An 18,328-nucleotide genomic window follows, 5' to 3' on the forward strand; every position below is an offset into this window, starting at 1 on the left:
AAGTGTTGGGATAAGTATGGAACATGTAACACATATTTTAACTCAAGTTTATGAGATGAAGTTGATAAACTAGCTTGACCAATGTGTGAAATTTGTAAACCTTCACCATTAGCACTAGTAACAGTCTCTGATGAAGAATAATGAGTAGCAGCTTGCAAATTGGACAGATTAGAGGTCATATGATTGGTTTCTCCAGAATCCAGTAACCAATACTCTTGTTGTGGTGCTGTTGAGGAGAAATTGGTTCTTGTAGTAAAGGCACCAGTTGAACCATGTTGAGGAGAGAACATCCCATTTAAATACTGAGAGTAAGACATCATATTAGGGTTCTGCACTTGAGATTGAAATGGATTTGGAGATTGAAACTAACTGTGGAGTAGTAAGGTAAAATGGATGTTGCTGAGTCACAATACGAGATTGAGAGAAGTTCTAAGATTGAGGCACAGAAACAGGTGCAGAATTGAGTCTGTCGAAATAGGTTGCAACAATATGTCATTTCTGTGACATATTTAACAGCCATTCTGAAAACAGTTTAAAGCTACATGTCCCTTTTTATCACATATTTGACAGATGAGTAAAGGTTGCAATGATTGGCCTGAAACTATCTGAGAGCCAGGATTCTAAAACTGAGACTGAGGTTGGAAACTAGGTTCTGTAGAACCTTGATATCTAGAAGGTTGATGAAAAAAATTTCCCAAACGGAATAATCCTAAGCTACATATTACATACTAGCATATATATATATATATATATATATATATATGGTGAAGTACCGATTTAGTCCTTGAACTATCACCTCAATGAAAATTAGGTCACTGAATTATTTTTTCGGTAATAAAGTCCCAAAATTCGTTAAAATTGCTAATTTCATACATACTAATATATTCAAAGCTATTTTATCCAATTTTTCAACAACTTAAATCACCTGACACACTTTAGAGTGTAATACCATCATTTTCTCGCCTATAAGCCCTTAGCATTTCCTATAGGTTGTGAATCTAACATCTAATTTACCCTCCAAAGTTAACTCCATACACTATTTCTTTATGAAAAATTACCAATCTAACCTGCAATGTGTATCACATACAAGTAACGTGACTTAAATTGACAGAAAATTGAATATAGCAGTTTCGAGTCTAATATTAGGGATGTAATTGGCATATTTTTATAATTGAAAGACTAATTTTTCTGCAAAAAAAAAAAAAAAAAAAAAGTTTAGGGACCTAATTTTCATTCAGGTCATAATTCAGGAACTAAATTGGCAATTCACCTACACACACACTAATTGCGGAGATACTCCATGCTAGAAACTCTCCTATAAATTCATCACATGGCGTACAATCATATTGATAGAGATCATATAAAATAAATATGATGAAACACACTAGTCTTACAAAGAAGCGGCTCACCGCCACCACCAGTTACAGGGCGTCTTAAAAAATCCTAACTTGAGCATATAAAGGTTTCATGCCGAATGTCTTTACTCCAAATGGTAGACATTCACATATAAGTGATTAAAAGTAACAGGATGTACCTTTACATAAAATGACTTAGACTTTGTACTCTTCAAGATCTATCCACTTTGTAGATTACTACTCATTAGACCTGGCAAACGGGTCGTGTCTGTCGTGTTCGTGTCGTTTTCGTGTAACACCTGTTATCTTAACGGGTCGTGTCGTGTCACACCCGTTATCTTAACGGGTCCTTAACAAGTCGTGTCACTTTACCCAACGGGTAAAGTGACCCGACCCGTTATGACCCGTTAAGAAAAAAATATATTTTTTTTAAAATTTGCACATACCACACATTGCGACATAAATATTACTTGAAAACATTAAAACATTTCTCGTTCAAGTACTATATCTACACTCGAAAATGAAAGCCTAATAAAAAAAATAATACATACACTACTAATCTATTACAAATATTAAATGTGCAAGGATAAAGAGTTTTTGTTTTTAAGATTGACTAACACTTAGAGTTTATTTATACTTTTATTAAGTATAACATAAGATTTTGTGGTATCCACTTGTGTAAATATTTTAAATTGAAGATCGAATTCATTCATTGTATTCATATAGGGTCAAGGAGTGTAGTTATAAAAAATCATCAAAATCGGAGTTAAAATAACCGTTAAATCGTGATTTTTCGTTTATAACCGTTGAAAAGCTTTGTCCCGTTACTTGATCTCTGAATGTTTTTTTTTTGTGATTTTTTGCTGATGTGATCTCCAAGCATATACAAACAATTTTGACGGTTTGGATCGTTGAAATTAGTTTTGGAGAATTCGTAAAACGATAGATTGACTAACACTTAGAGTTTATTTATACTTTTATTAAGTATAACATAAGATTTTGTGGTATCCACTTGTGTAAATATTTTAAATTGAAGATCGAATTCATTCATTGTATTCATATAGGGTCAAGGAGTGTAGTTATAAAAAATCATCAAAATCGGAGTTAAAATAACCGTTAAATCGTGATTTTTCGTTTATAACCGTTGAAAAGCTTTGTCCCGTTACTTGATCTCTGAATGTTTTTTTTTTGTGATTTTTTGCTGATGTGATCTCCAAGCATATACAAACAATTTTGATGGTTTGGATCGTTGAAATTAGTTTTGGAGAATTCGTAAAACGATAGATTGACTAACGCTTAGAGTTTATTTATACTTTTATTAAGTATAACATAAGATTTTGTGGTATCCACTTGTGTAAATATTTTAAATTGAAGATCGAATTCATTCATTGTATTCATATAGGGTCAAGGAGTGTAGTTATAAAAAATCATCAAAATCGGAGTTAAAATAACCGTTAAATCGTGATTTTTCGTTTATAACCGTTGAAAAGCTTTGTCCCGTTACTTGATCTCTGAATGTTTTTTTTGTGATTTTTTGCTGATGTGATCTCCAAGCATATACAAACAATTTTGACGGTTTGGATCGTTGAAATTAGTTTTGGAGAATTCGTAAAACGATAGATTGACTAACACTTAGAGTTTATTTATACTTTTATTAAGTATAACATAAGATTTTGTGGTATCCACTTGTGTAAATATTTTAAATTGAAGATCGAATTCATTCATTGTATTCATATAGGGTCAAGGAGTGTAGTTATAAAAAATCATCAAAATCGGAGTTAAAATAACCGTTAAATCGTGATTTTTCGTTTATAACCGTTGAAAAGCTTTGTCCCGTTACTTGATCTCTGAATGTTTTTTTTTTGTGATTTTTTGCTGATGTGATCTCCAAGCATATACAAACAATTTTGATGGTTTGGATCGTTGAAATTAGTTTTGGAGAATTCGTAAAACGATAGATTGACTAACGCTTAGAGTTTATTTATACTTTTATTAAGTATAACATAAGATTTTGTGGTATCCACTTGTGTAAATATTTTAAATTGAAGATCGAATTCATTCATTGTATTCATATAGGGTCAAGGAGTGTAGTTATAAAAAATCATCAAAATCGGAGTTAAAATAACCGTTAAATCGTGATTTTTCGTTTATAACCGTTGAAAAGCTTTGTCCCGTTACTTGATCTCTGAATGTTTTTTTTTTGTGAGTTTTTGCTGATGTGATCTCCAAGCATATACAAACAATTTTGACGGTTTGGATCGTTGAAATTAGTTTTGGAGAATTCGTAAAACGATAGATTGACTAACACTTAGAGTTTATTTATACTTTTATTAAGTATAACATAAGATTTTGTGGTATCCACTTGTGTAAATATTTTAAATTGAATATCGAATTCATTCATTGTATTCATATAGGGTCAAGGAGCGTAGTTATAAAAAATCATCAAAATCGGAGTTAAAATAACCGTTAAATCGTGATTTTTCATTTATAACCGTTAAAAAGCTTTGTCCCGTTTACTTGATCTCTGAATGTTTTTTTTTTGTGATTTTTTGCTGATGTGATCTCCAAGCACATACAAACAATTTTGACGGTTTGGATCGTTGAAATTAGTTTTGGAGAATTCGTAAAACGATAGATTGACTAACACTTAGAGTTTATTTATACTTAGATTCACCACTTCTATTAATTTTCATTTTTCCCTCTCTTTTTTGTTTCCTTTTCAACTTTTTCTTATCATTTTCACTTTTCCCTCCAACATCTTTCCCTAATTGAATTCCCTCACTTTTTTGTTTTATTTTCAACTTTTCTTAACATTTTCATTTTCCCTCCATTTTTTTTTTCAAAAAGGGCGGCAAGTTGGCAAATGGCAATGGCAAGAAATTGATTATTGAAATTTGAGAATGGAAACAAATCACATCTGAGTCCTGACGCATCAAATTTCAATGGATGCAAAATCATGCAAATATGCAATGCATGATCATGCATATTAAATTATTAATTAATAATTATTATAGTTTTTATAAAATTTAATATATATATATATATATATATATAATTAGTATAGATAGACTTAATATTTTGGGGGTATAATTATTATAGTATATATAATTATTATAATTATTATAAATTTTATAGTTAATTTAATATATATATATATATTTATTATAATTTTTAGGGGTATAAAATTGTAAAATTAATGTATATAATTATTACAGTATTTTTTGAGGGTTATAAAATTATAAAAATAATATTCTGCTTATCGTGTATCGTGTTTACCCACGTGTATACCCGACCCAACCCGTTATCTTAACAGGTGCTTATCGGGTTACCCGATAAGACCCGATTCGTTATCGTGTCGACCCAAACACCTGTTAATTTCGTGTCGTGTCGTGTCGGGTTATCGGGTCGTGTCAGAAATTGCCAGGTCTACTACTCATCATAGGGCATCCACCAGTTTGGCTACAACCAAAACACCAAATGCCATAAATTTTCTGTAAGAACTATATAATCTAAACAACATTTATGCAAATATATTTTCATATATCAAGTCTATTGGTTATATAGATTTAGCCATAACATAATCACTTACTGAACAATATTTCATTTAGAGAATGGAGCTCAAAGATTGAACTACGAACTGATTGTGTGAACATATCCTATCTTGATATGTCAAAATAATTTCCAAGTTTGTGTTTAGGTCTAAATGAAATACAATTGATTCCAACCATTTTTCGGGGAAAAGAAAAAAAGAACAGAAACAAGTCTATGGGCTCTAGTTAATGAAAAGCTTTGCTTAAACATACACAATTGATCCCAACCTTCACATTTGCTATAAGTTCAGATGAACTAAAAGGGTGCGTTTGTTGCCCCGGATTGTCTCGGACTGGACTAGCTGCAGAGACTAAGCTGGATTGGCTTAGACTAGACTAAGCTGGACTAATTTAGTGAAGCGTTTGGTGCAGTGTCAGATTAAGAAACAGGATAATGAAAACAATACTGTTCACCAGATTTGTGTTTGCTTAGACTAGGACTACATTATTGTTCTATTTTAATAGCTCCAATACATGTGCCCAACGCCCTAAAAATTGGAGGAATTGGAATTGGAATTAGGGTTGGCATAGGTGTAGCAGCATTGAAATTGAAATGGGAGTAGCAATCTTACAAATTACTACAAATATTTAGGCACATTGCCCTGAGTTTAATCTCCTGAATTGTTATTGTAATCAATCCACAACTTTCCCTTAAGTTGATTTAATTTGTTTTCTTATCACACATTAAACGTCATTAGCCATCAAATACTTATATCAACATAACTTGATCCAAGGATTTCTTAGTCCGACAAATGCAAGTACATAAGAAGATACTTGTGACAAGTCAATCTTTGCCATTGATTGACTCTTAAAACATCATTCACTAAACTTTCATCTAGGATATTTTACAAAATGCCAGTTAACTATAGTATAGCATTCCAAAGTAGATCTCCATAATTTACAAAATCCTAGTTAACATTAGCCAAAATACCTCATAGTGCAAAGCTAAGTTAGAAGCCATAACCTAAGATTGTACGATTAATAAAATACATCCATGTCAAAGGGCACCACATAATATACTCATCCGCTTGCTTTGTCGCTTAAAAGCCTTTGGACGAACACTTTCTTGAGTTCCGAATTGATTGCCTTAAACACTCCCACATTTTGTGGTTTTTCCAAAATAAGAGTCAATGCATCAATTTGATCCATAGGAGAAAGACCCATTGCTTCAAGTTCGTTAGCTATGTCAGTATGATTTGCAGTACCTTGAACTAAAGCTTCAGTTACCATTTGCATCATCTTCCCACTTTCAACATAAAATTCTTTCAGTCCACTAATAATTGCCTCAGTTCCATCACTTGAACTTCCCATAGCTCTTTTCCTCTTTCTCTGGCTATTTTCAGATAGGGTGCTTTGTTGGCTTTGTTGGTTCATTGAAGATACAACATTTTCACCTCCAATATCACTTGCACCAACCTGATCATGACTTTGTTCCTCCATCATTTCAGCAGGGGTTTTGGCTCTTTTCCAAACATATATGCAAATCTATCGTACAGTGAAAAGGTTTGCTTTTCCATCCATCGGCTTCTTTATTTTTCTAAGATTATATCAACATAAAAAAACTAAAATTTAGCATGCATAACAAATATAACAGCAAGAATATAACTAATGTATTAATAAAATAGGATATGAACTTGCACATAAGTTTGCCATGCGTCATCACTGTCAACTTCAACGCACTTTTTGACATCATTCCATGCAAATCCACTTGTGTTTATCATGTCAAGGACCAAACTATATGTTTTTTCCCATTTCTTCAACTTTGACTCAATATGTGGAGTTGCCTTTATATTTGAATTAGGACATAAAACATTGACAGCTTTAGCTATTTCAATCAAAGTACCTTGTTTGAAAGCACATGTGTCACACCGTTGCTTCCAAGCAACAAAATCCTCAAGAACGGATAGTAATACTTCTTCCTCAAATGCTTCCTATTTATGCCTTCTTTCTTTTGGCTCTTGAGCAACATTCAAATTATTGTGGTTATCCATACCTGAACAAAAAATATTTGAATGTACTAAAATACAATACAAAGAATCAATTTGCATAATATCCAATAAATTTGCATAATATCCAATTAATTTGCATACCATCCAATCAATAAATCAAATGACATTCACTAATGAGCAATGTAATCATTTTTCTAATATCCAACATATGCGTGATAAAAAGGAAAACTAAAATAAAATGTTATCATTAACACATATAGCTAGTTCGGTTGCTGGTTCCTAATTGCTCTCCACTCATTATACATTTCCTGAGCCATGACATTCCTTTTTGCAGTCCACTGGTCAGATGTTTCAACACTACCAACATATTCACCATCTTCTGTATTTTGTCCATCTTCTATTATTGGCACATTCTCCATTGGATCTACAGACATCTCTTGCCTAATAAGATTGTGTAGTAGGCAACAAGCGGTAATTATTTGACCTTGTGTCCTTATTGGATAGAAAGATGGACTCCTTAGTATCCCCCACCTTCCTTTTAGCAAGCCAAAACAACATTCAATTACATTCCTTGCATTAGAATGCTTCATGTTAAAATATTCTTCCTCATTAGAAGGTGTTTGTCCCTCCCATTCAGATAAATGACAAGGTATTCCCCTATAGGGTGCAAGGAATCCTTCACCATTTGTATAACCACCATCTACAAGGTAATAATAACCTAATAAAAAAAAAGACCTTATATTAGTATTTTGTAGTTCACAAACAAAACTAGACTTAACTTACAAAGTTGAGACTAACTAATAGTCTTACCCGCTGGTACCTTAAAACCATTAGGCCTAGTAATTGCATCATGTAGCACTCTAGAGTCTGATGCGGAACCCTCCTACCCCGGAAACGCATATAGGAACTGCATATCTCCTGAACACACACCTAATACATTAGTTGCGACTCGACCCTTTCTAGTTCGGTATCTTGGTTTGTCAATTTCAGGTACATGCACATCAATGTGTGTTCCATCTAATGCTCCCAAGCAATTCTAAACAAAAAAATAAGCTTTTGTTAATTTATACAAAGGGAATGAAGAGTTGAGTTAAAGCTTAGGGAAAATGAAAATAATTATCAACATACCTTAAAACATCACCACCTAGGATCTGTAGAATCAATAGGCACAGGCTGAGGGACTTTTAGTAGGATACCTTGTAATCGCAAAATTCCTTGCAATACGCTATTGGAATACCTACTTATAATCTCTCCCGACCTATAAAATCTACCACCAACATAATGATTCTTAGTATGATGTGCTAGTATTTGTAAAGTCATACACACCTGCTCCTCTACAGAGACCAAACCATCCGTTTTTACCCTCCCATCTTGACGAAGTAAGTCACATAATATGCCAAAAGTCCTATGCATTCTCAATTCGTTGACACATTCAACATCAGTATTCCCTAGGGTTTAGTCAAAGTGTGTCGTTCAACATGTCTCTGTTTGGCCCTTAGCATCAGCAACACAAGAATCGTACAAATGCAAATTGTCTCTAAATGAGACATCTCTAACAATAAGATCAATAAGAGCTTCCTTTGATCCATATCTATCCAAACAAAAGAAAAAAAGAAAAAAAATTAAGGACATTATATATGTAATATTTATTGTTATTAACGGTATACAAACAATTCTGAAACAACTAACTGCATCAACAGCCCAAAAATAACCAGCCAAGTCACAATTAATGTTGGATCAACAAATATACGGCTGATGTTGAAATCTCGTATGTAGCATGTGTGTTACATATGGTTGATGGGAAAAAGACAGTCTCCCACATGTAGCATGTGTGTTAAGATTAGTCAATTAAGAAATCATGCCCACAGAGCTTAATCCAAGAAATTACTATGTTCAAGAATGGGGATTAAACAATGATGCAAGCTTAATCCAAGAAATCATGCCCAGAGAGCTTAATCCAAGAAGTTACATATGGCTGATTTGCAAGTTGAAATTATCCAAACTATAATTTGCATACATCCAAAATATATGAAATGTGAGCTTGCATATTTGCAAGTTGAAATTATCCAAACTAATACCCCCAAAACTAGGACAAATGCCTTGCTCTTCATGGACACAAGTCTTGATGGAGTAAAAAACGCCTCAATTTTGCATAGCAATGTAACCTAGTGTTCAATAGAGCTCCACAAGGCAATTCAAAGCCAAAACATACAACAACAAAAAAAAAAAAAAATCACAAAACCCAATTTTCAATCACTTCAAATTAGATCTACAGAGAGAGAGAAAGAGAGAGAGAGAGAGAGAGAGAGAGAGAGAAAGATAGAGGTACATAGAATGTGAAAGATGAACAATTGGATCGTTGAAATCACGTTCGGAAATTTAAGGTTTGCTCAAATATTGCTCGTTGTTTGTTAAGTTTCTAAAATGTATAGAACATAGAGCTACATAGAATGTGTTGCATTCCAAAAGGATATGAAGTTATATACCTGGACACTCACAAGGATATAAGGTCATCTGATTCAACAGGGGAAAAAAAAAATAACGACCTTTTATTCCATTAAGCAACCAAACCAAATGCAAATATAAAAACATGTGGAAACTACAACTTACTAGAGTAAATGTCCATATTGTAACATAATTTCTATATTACATAGATGAACATATGAAAATATTCAGAATAGTATGTTCATAGATAGCTAGAGAAACCGCATCAAAATTTGATTCTCGGTAAATATGTTGAACTCCTTGAACATTGAATTCTCTGAGAAAGGATCAAACATATATCATGATAGAAGAAATTCTCCACAGATTGATGCGAGCCTTTAATCATATCAATAAAAAGTCTACAATATCTTTCAGCAAAAATATTATTTAATCGAAGCCGTTTAGTGCACATAAGACCAAACTTTAATCACATAGGCTCAGGTTTAAGAACTGAAGAAAAACCTATAGGAATAGCTCCTACAATTTTAACAACACTGTTGGAAACATTGATAACAAATCCAGCAGCTGCGAGACTAGAATATTTAACAGATCCATCAAAATTCCACCAACCCTAATTCCAAATTTCCAACAATACGAACAGTTTGGTTTTTCTATAATATCACAGAAGTCGTATTCACAGAGATGCAACGCAAACTTTCACACATCCAAGGACTACATTCTGTCCAAAATTGATCTATGGGTTTAGGAATTATACCTTCTTCCAGACTCGAGGGTTTTGAGTCGTTTGTTACTTGTTTTCCCTTGGGTTATGAGCACTGCCCACTTCCGTTTATGCTCCTCTTCTCTGCAACTAACAACCATAGAATATTGCAGTTCAGCATCAACCCCACACGGTACAAAACATTCACATTGTAATATCATGGTTGGGCATTGACAGGACATATGGAATTGCTTCCTGCCTATCTCCAATGCCATTTAAACAAGGTGGTCCGAGGAAGGTAAAAGGAAATAAAAAAAATGCAGAAACAAAACGAAACAGAGGATACGAGTTTGAACATAACCACAAACCATTAAAGAGTGCATAACAAAAATTTCTTCAGCTCACACAATTCATAAACATCCAACCCTACATGCAATTTAATAAAATAAAAAAGAGAAACTGATAAAGATTCGTGAACCAAGAACATAAAAACGAAAAACCAAACAGATTTATGCTAACATAACAGAGATGGAAGTATGTGTCCCTTCTGCAAAAGACTTGTCGATTTTATGGCCATGCATGGTTTCTGAGTTCGGATTTGAAAGAAAAGTTGAAATATGAAAACCCCAAATTCTAATCTCAATTTGACCTAAAAATCAAAACCCTAATTTGTTCAAGTGCAGAGGTCTATGATTCAAAATTTCTCAAACCCAAAACAACAAAATCAAATAAAGCTTAGTAATATCACGATCTGCAAAACAAATGATGAAATAAATCGAAGATTCGAAGTTTACCAGACAACTCGGAGCAGATGAGGGCGAGCAGATGCAGACGAGGGAAGACGTAGAGATGAGGGTGAGGAAGACGACGATGAGGGAGCAGGGCAAGGACGACGATGAGGGAAGACACAGAGATGAGGACGAGCAGGAAGTCACTCTCTCGCGATTTTCTCTGGGCTTATAAGTCTGCTCGAAATTGGGGATCCTTGTTAAGACCTCGTAAGGAGGTGTATAATCCGAGCGAGTCCTACCTAAGGTCATTAAACCTAATCCTGCAGCAGACCAAACAAGGGACTACAGTCCAGTCCAGTCCAGTCCTCTGTAATCTTGTCAAACAAACGGGCCCAAAGAGTACTTTTACAAAGTTGTGATCCAAAATTCAAGTCACTTCCAACCAAAAAAAAAAAAAAAACAAAGCATCATAGAATTCATGTTAGTATAATGTTTGACAACATATTCCAAACAATCTAAAAATTGTTATGAGTGTCTTATGAATAGCTTACTTGCATGAGTGTATATGATTGGTTTGACTCCTGCAAGTACGTTCTTACATTTCAAATATCATTTTGACAGGAAGTACAACCTGCAAATTTATAGAGAATAAACAAAGAGAACAAAAGTGATAAATACAACAAAAACAAAAATATGAAGTGCTAATGCAATTTTCAACACATGCATAACAGAAAATTACTACTTGCATATGATGCAGACAAAAAGACTAATCTAATGCACAATCAAATCAGCCGAACTCTGCACAACTTATGACAAACTATAAATTTTGAAGTGGTAAATCATATTAGACCAAGGTTAGAAATTATACCTTCAGTTTCATAGTTTTTTATAAATGTATCTGATGCAACTTGTTAACGAAATGGAAATTAAGGAAAAACAAGGACAAATCGCAATAAAACTAACAACGCGATCAAGCTTCAAGTTAGACAACAAGAAATTACAAAACTACAAATCATAGCAAACAAATGGAGTTTTCTAGCTCATCAATGTTGAGCTTCAAAGCATACATAAACTTCAGAAATTCAAACAACAAAAGAAACAAACTTAGAGTTGTGATTGATAAAAATCTAACCATATCCTACTGAATCCTAACCCTAGCAAATCAAATCACTACGAGTAGACGAATTTCTTGGCGATCAAAATTTGGAGATTGCGATCTCAGGACTCAAAGATGAAAATTAATTTACCGAAATTCTAATGTATCTTGTTTTTAATGACAATTACAGTTGTCGTAGCTATTGAAATTTTGAGAATGAAAAAGAACTCGGAGATGGAGATTGTAGAATAAAAAGCTCAAAGAATCGGACATGAAAATAGTAGAATGAAGCCTTAAGAAGCAGAGATGGGGGCAATGAATTATGATGGCTACCAAGTGAGAGAACATGCCAGTGTCTATACGGCGAGCTATGTGGTCTTGAATGCTAAGGTCAGTGTCCACAGGGAGAAGTAGAGGGTCTTTCATCTGAGAAACTAGTTGGTACTAGTTGTTTAAGGAGTAATTTCTTGGATAACGTGGCAGCAGACAGTAGTACTTCATTTGTTTTAAATATGAACTCATGGAATCTCCCATATAGGTCATCCCTAACTGTTGCATGTCTTATATTATTCTCTTAAATTTGTTGTTAGTTTTAGTCTTAATAAAATATTCAACCCAATTAATCAATTTCTCTTTTAATAATGTTTTGCATGATGAATCGTTTAAATCGCTTTCAATCATTCCTTGTGGGATTGACCACGTCTTTGTCCTTGCTATATAATATTGTTGATCTAATATGCCTATGAGTATTTAATTGTGTTTAGTATATCTATTTTGACTAGTGAAGTCAGAAATGAAAATAATTTCAATATTATGTAAAATTAGTAAAGTTTATAATTAATACATAAATAATTACTATGTAAAAATATATATATAAATGAAAAATATTGAAATTTTATAATAAATATATAAATAACTAATATATAATTCTATTATAAAATTTATTATAAATATTTTGATGTTAAGATGTATTATTTATTAAATATGGATTGTATAGGTTAATATGTTGTCTTTTTTTGTTTTTTTGTTTTTATTTTTTTCTTGTTCATACGCATCTGCGTAGACTTTTTCGTATCCGTGGAATGTCAATTCAATCTTAGGTTCATTATGTTTATTAACTTTTTAGATATACTAATTGCATGGAGGGCGTTGAAAATCGTTTGATGACGTCAATCATTGAGCCTTAAATAACATCAAAGATATCTAGCTAATAGCACATGAAAAAAAACAAGAAACTCCAATTGGCATCCCCCTGTAATATACGACAACAAATTCTTGATATTTATTTCATATTCATCTTTTTATTTTGATTATACTAATGCAAAAACTAATTTCTAATTTCTAAATTTTTTAACTATGCAACAATAGGTCCCGGTAATAAACAAGAACGGATTCATTTGGGTAACTATAATGCTGAGGTTGACTCCACTAATATACAACAACAAATTCCTAGTATTTAGGCACAATTTCTCTCTTTGTATTTGTTTCACACTTAAAAAAATTAGGTAATTTCTTTTGTTCGATACTCTCGTATTAAAGTTATTTTTATTAGTAGTCTTACGAAATATTAAATTCTCACAACTAAATATATTAAATATTAAACACAAATTTTTTAAGTAACAACTTCATAATGTGGTCGATTTATTAGAACAAGTTGAGCTTGAAGCGCGAGTTTAAGGGTTCTATAGCACAAATAGGGATGACCAAACTTCTGCTAGAATGCGTACTCATATAAAACAATTGGCACGTTTGATGAGGTCAGAACTATCTAATGGGATACATTCAATTCCTTCCTGCACTGGTGAGCTTAATATGTAATTCAATAATATATATATATATATATATTATTAGTTACAAAGAAAATTCTTATACTAGGTTGCTAATTACCTACTCCAATCACATGTTCGTATAGCTATGCACAATTGTTTACTCGATTCGAATATGTGTTGCTTGAAAAGAAGAGTTGCTCTACCCCTAATATAGTCTTTATCATGAATGGTTGCTCTATTCTCTAACCAAACAACTGAGGGTAGACACTTTAGACAAAATATTCGAGTTTACAATCACGCATTTGCATTCACTTTAATGGGAGCACACATGGATGAAAGAATAAATATTGGTGGTCGCGCAATTTACACATTTTTTGCTCAGGTGCAATATATCATAAGATTGGTGGACTTTTTCCAAATCAAAGGAGCAAACCATGATTTTTGCAAGCTTATATATGTGACAGTAAGCATGAAGTTGAAAATCGAATGTGTGAAAGTGAAGTTTTAGATAGCGTGTGGTTGAAATGATACAACAAATCTTATATGACCATAATTCTTTTGTCCATACATTGAGAAGACTCGAACAACACCAAGATTTGCCCAATTGCAAGTTGATTCTAAAAGGGCAACCAATAGATTGGTGTCAATATAATTTACCACTAGTATCACAAGTTGTTGCAATTATAATAGATGGAGATAATACCATTATTGCAAATAGAAAGGATATCATGGTGGAGACAATTAGTGCAAGACTTTATCACGCCTGAGACTGTCATATTTTATAATTCATTACAATATCCATTATTGCTACCATACATTACGTATGATTGAGAAGTTAATAGTCATGATGATGGTGGAAGAGAAATAACATGTTGCGACTATTATCCGTACATGTTACAAGTTCATGCCGATAACATAATTTACTTCCCAATATATATGGATGTACGATGAATGCCATATCAAAAGCAGATATGAAATTTCATAAAGTCAATTTAGGGAATATTAGAGAATATTTCATAAGGATTCCAAAGAATATTCTGACCGGCTCGGGTCGATGGGTCAACGCGTCGTGGCAACCTGGCCGAAATCTGGGTTTAATGGCCGGAAATTTGGGCAATCTTCAAATGGCTATATCTCTATCATTTCTCAACTAAATTTGACCCATAATATATCAAAATGAAGATAGGGAAGTCTAGAACAAGTTTATACCTATTTGGAAGCCAAACGGTGGCCTGAGATGGCCGGAAAATGGTTTGGAGGTGATTGGTTTGCGAGAAAACTAAGGAACTCGTCGAGAAACTGGAAAACTTTAAACGTCCATAGCTTTGTCAATACTCAAAAAAATTGAGTAATTCAAAGAAAATCATACCTTGGAACGAAACGAACAAATTGGTACCTTTCACAATGTCTAACTCGCCATGGTTTGGCCGTAAAATGGCTTGAAAGCCGTGGAGGTTGCCAGAAACTGGGTAAACTTTAAACATTGATAACTTCTCCAATTCTTAACCAAAATCGACAATCCAAATATGAAAATTCATCTACGAAGCATGAGTAATCAATTTATACCTATTTGGAGTTCAAGATCTGACCAGATATGGCCTGAAAATCGCGACAAAGTATTAATTCCAAATAGTGGCTTCAATATTTGCATCTAGGCATTGATTTCATGAAACTAAAGTTGGATTTATGTTCGTAATGGTGAGATAAACTTGATGACAGTGACTTCATCGAGTTTTGCTAGAAAAATTGTTGGTTGGTGATGGTGGGAAGGCTTGGTGAAGAAGAGTGAACAAAAGGGAGAGTAACGGGAGAAAGAAGAAGAAGAAGAGCAAAAGTGTCACATCCCGGCTCGGGGCGGACCACTTCCCGGGCCCGCTCCACCACTGTAGCACGATATTGTCCGTTTTGGGCCCCGACCACGCCCTCACGGTTTTGTTTCTAGGAACTCACACGAGAACTTCCCGATGGGTCACCCATCCTGGGAGTGCTCTCGTGCGCTACTCGCTTAACTTCGGAGTTCCCATGGAACCCAAAGCCAGTGAGCTCCCAAAAGGCCTCGTGCTAGGTAGGGATGGGAATATACATTTAAGGATCACTCCCCTGGGTGATGTGGGATGTCACAATCCACCCCCCTTAGGGGCCCGACGTCCTCGTCGGCACACACGCGGCCAGGGTTAGGCTCTGATACCAATTGTCACATCCCGGCCCGGGACGGACCACTTCCCGGGCCCGCTCCACCACCGTAGCACGATATTGTCCGCTTTGGGCTTCGACCACGCCCTCACGGTTTTGTTTCTGGGAACTCACACGAGAACTTCCCGATGGGTCACCCATCCTGGGAGTGCTCTCGTGCGCTACTCGCTTAACTTCGGAGTTCCCATGGAACCCAAAGCCAGTGAGCTCCCAAAAGGCCTCGTGCTAGGTAAGGATGGGAATATACATTTAAGGATCGCTCCCCTGGGCGATGTGGGATGTCACAAAAAGAAGAATCCAGAAAAATGAGGACCAATCTGTGGGCCCCATGTGGCATACAACCAATTTCAAATGTGTTCTAAATGTCAATTTACCAAAATGCCCTCAACATTTAAAGGTTTGTAGAATCTTCGTTATAACTCTAAATTACATTCTGTTTGCACCCACGCATTCATATCGACGAGAACTACAAGAATATGCCAAGGAAATGAGTCTTACATGATACAAAAATATGGTCAACAAAAGTCAAAGTTTTTGCCACGAGGGGCATTTTGGTAAAATCACACCTTTAAATTTATAAAACCCGTAAAATTAGGGATGGGCTATTTTATTATTAAAATGGTAAAATATCCAACCAAAATTATTAATTATGAAAGATATATAAAATATAAAATAGTAATTTTCACAATAGTATTTTTCGGATTTGTGGTTACGTAAAACCTCCATCGTAACTTTGATTTTGATTCCTCTTGGCCTATGTGTTCGTACCGTCAAGTACTTCGAAAATACGATAAAATAATAGCTTATACGCATCACAAAATGACGGTCAACGAAAGTCAACAATCTCACCACTAGGGGTGTTTCCATCAATTCACTATTTTAAAATTAATAAAATTGTAAAATTAGGGACGGGTTGTTATAGTTTTCATGAGACATTAGCATTGAAAAAGTTATACCATAAGTAGAAAACTAATTGTTAAAAACATATGGTGGCAACACACTATATAGTGGACCTCATTTCATAACAGATATAATTTTCTTTCAAAACAATTGCTCTCAGAAATTTGAATACGTGTACTGCTAACAATTTTGTAAAGCAATATGCTACATATGATGGAGTTGCAGAAGGGGCCTATTATCGCTTCACATACATATATAATGTGTACATTAAGGAAAAATATGGATTATGTTTTAACTTGCAACAAGGGGCCTCATCTACAAATTGCTTAGAAAATAGATTGTAGATGATTCACGACTAATTATCAAGGTATGTTGTTGACGTATTTCTCATTAATCGTTTGTGCAAATCATGAATTCAAGATCTTGGCTCACAAATCGAATCTCATGACTTTTACCCAGTTTAAGTTCACAAAAACGTAGTAAATGACATACTTTGGTCTAAGAAACTCATGCCAAATCGTGAGTTGGACACGTGATGCCATTCTCATGGGCCCAAATAGGTCACTGAAGGATGCAAAGCTTGGATCTTGATGTTGGATTTTGCACATTTCAACTTATTCTTCAATTCACTGGCCATCCTATCTACCTACGTCAAATACTCATATGAAGGGAGTGAACGTGCCGGAATGAAAGATTAAGAGTGCGTTTACTAATCCGTAATCAAATTGAGAGGAATTGGATTGAGGAGAAATTAGATTGAGGAGAAATTGAAATGAGGTGGAATCAGAATCGGATTCTTGTTGAAGTTGTTTACTGAAACTGTCTGGAATCGGAGTAGAAATGATGTTGAGTCCATATAAGTTGTTTACTAATTCACTTCAATCAGAATGAAAACTTGGTTGATTACTATATTGCCCTTACATAAATAAATTATTTTCAAACTAATTAATTTAATTTAATTCTTAATTAAATTTATATAATAAAATTTAGCTATATAAAAATATATATATATAGGTTTTATTTATTTATTAAAAGATTACATGAATGATGTTGAATCCATATAAATTGTTTACTAATTCACTTCAATCGGAATGAAAACTAGGTTGATTACTAAATTGCCCTTACATAAACAAATTATTTTCATACTAATTAATTAAATTAAATTTATATAATAAAATTCATCTATATAAAAATATATAAATAGTTTTTATTTATTTATTAAAAAATGGCATAATGAGTGTCAAATGATGGGCAATGTTGGGATAATTAGAAATAAGTGAGGACATAATTGGTAAATAAAATCCATTCCGGATTCCTCAAGTCACAAGGAATTGAAATACCTCCCTTATGTAGGGAGTTCAATTCCTCCAAAATTAGGAGTTGGATTCCTTAATGCGTGTGGACCCCACATGTATTTTGATTCCCCAAGATTATGTAAACAAAGGTGTATGCCGTAATCGGAATCCAATTCCGTAAATTGATTCCGATTACGGGTATGTAAACGTGCCATAATTGTACATGTATTAGGTGCATTTTTTTTTTCTATTCGTAGAAACAATATTGAAGGAGGTAAATCTGAATCCCTTGAATGCAGAAGTAA

The 18,328-nt window shown here is 33.8% G+C and overlaps 2 pseudogenes; both read right to left on the minus strand.

Annotated features, from left to right (window-relative positions):
- Positions 1-5,965: 5,965 nt before the first annotated feature.
- LOC137730908 (uncharacterized) lies at positions 5,966-6,936 on the minus strand (annotated as a pseudogene).
- Positions 6,937-7,154: 218 nt separating this feature from the next.
- On the minus strand, positions 7,155-11,079 carry LOC137732717 (protein ALP1-like; annotated as a pseudogene).
- Positions 11,080-18,328: the final 7,249 nt, after the last annotated feature.

Source organism: Pyrus communis, chromosome 4 (genome assembly GCF_963583255.1).
Source record: "Pyrus communis chromosome 4, drPyrComm1.1, whole genome shotgun sequence".
Classification (NCBI taxonomy): Eukaryota; Viridiplantae; Streptophyta; class Magnoliopsida; order Rosales; family Rosaceae; genus Pyrus; species Pyrus communis.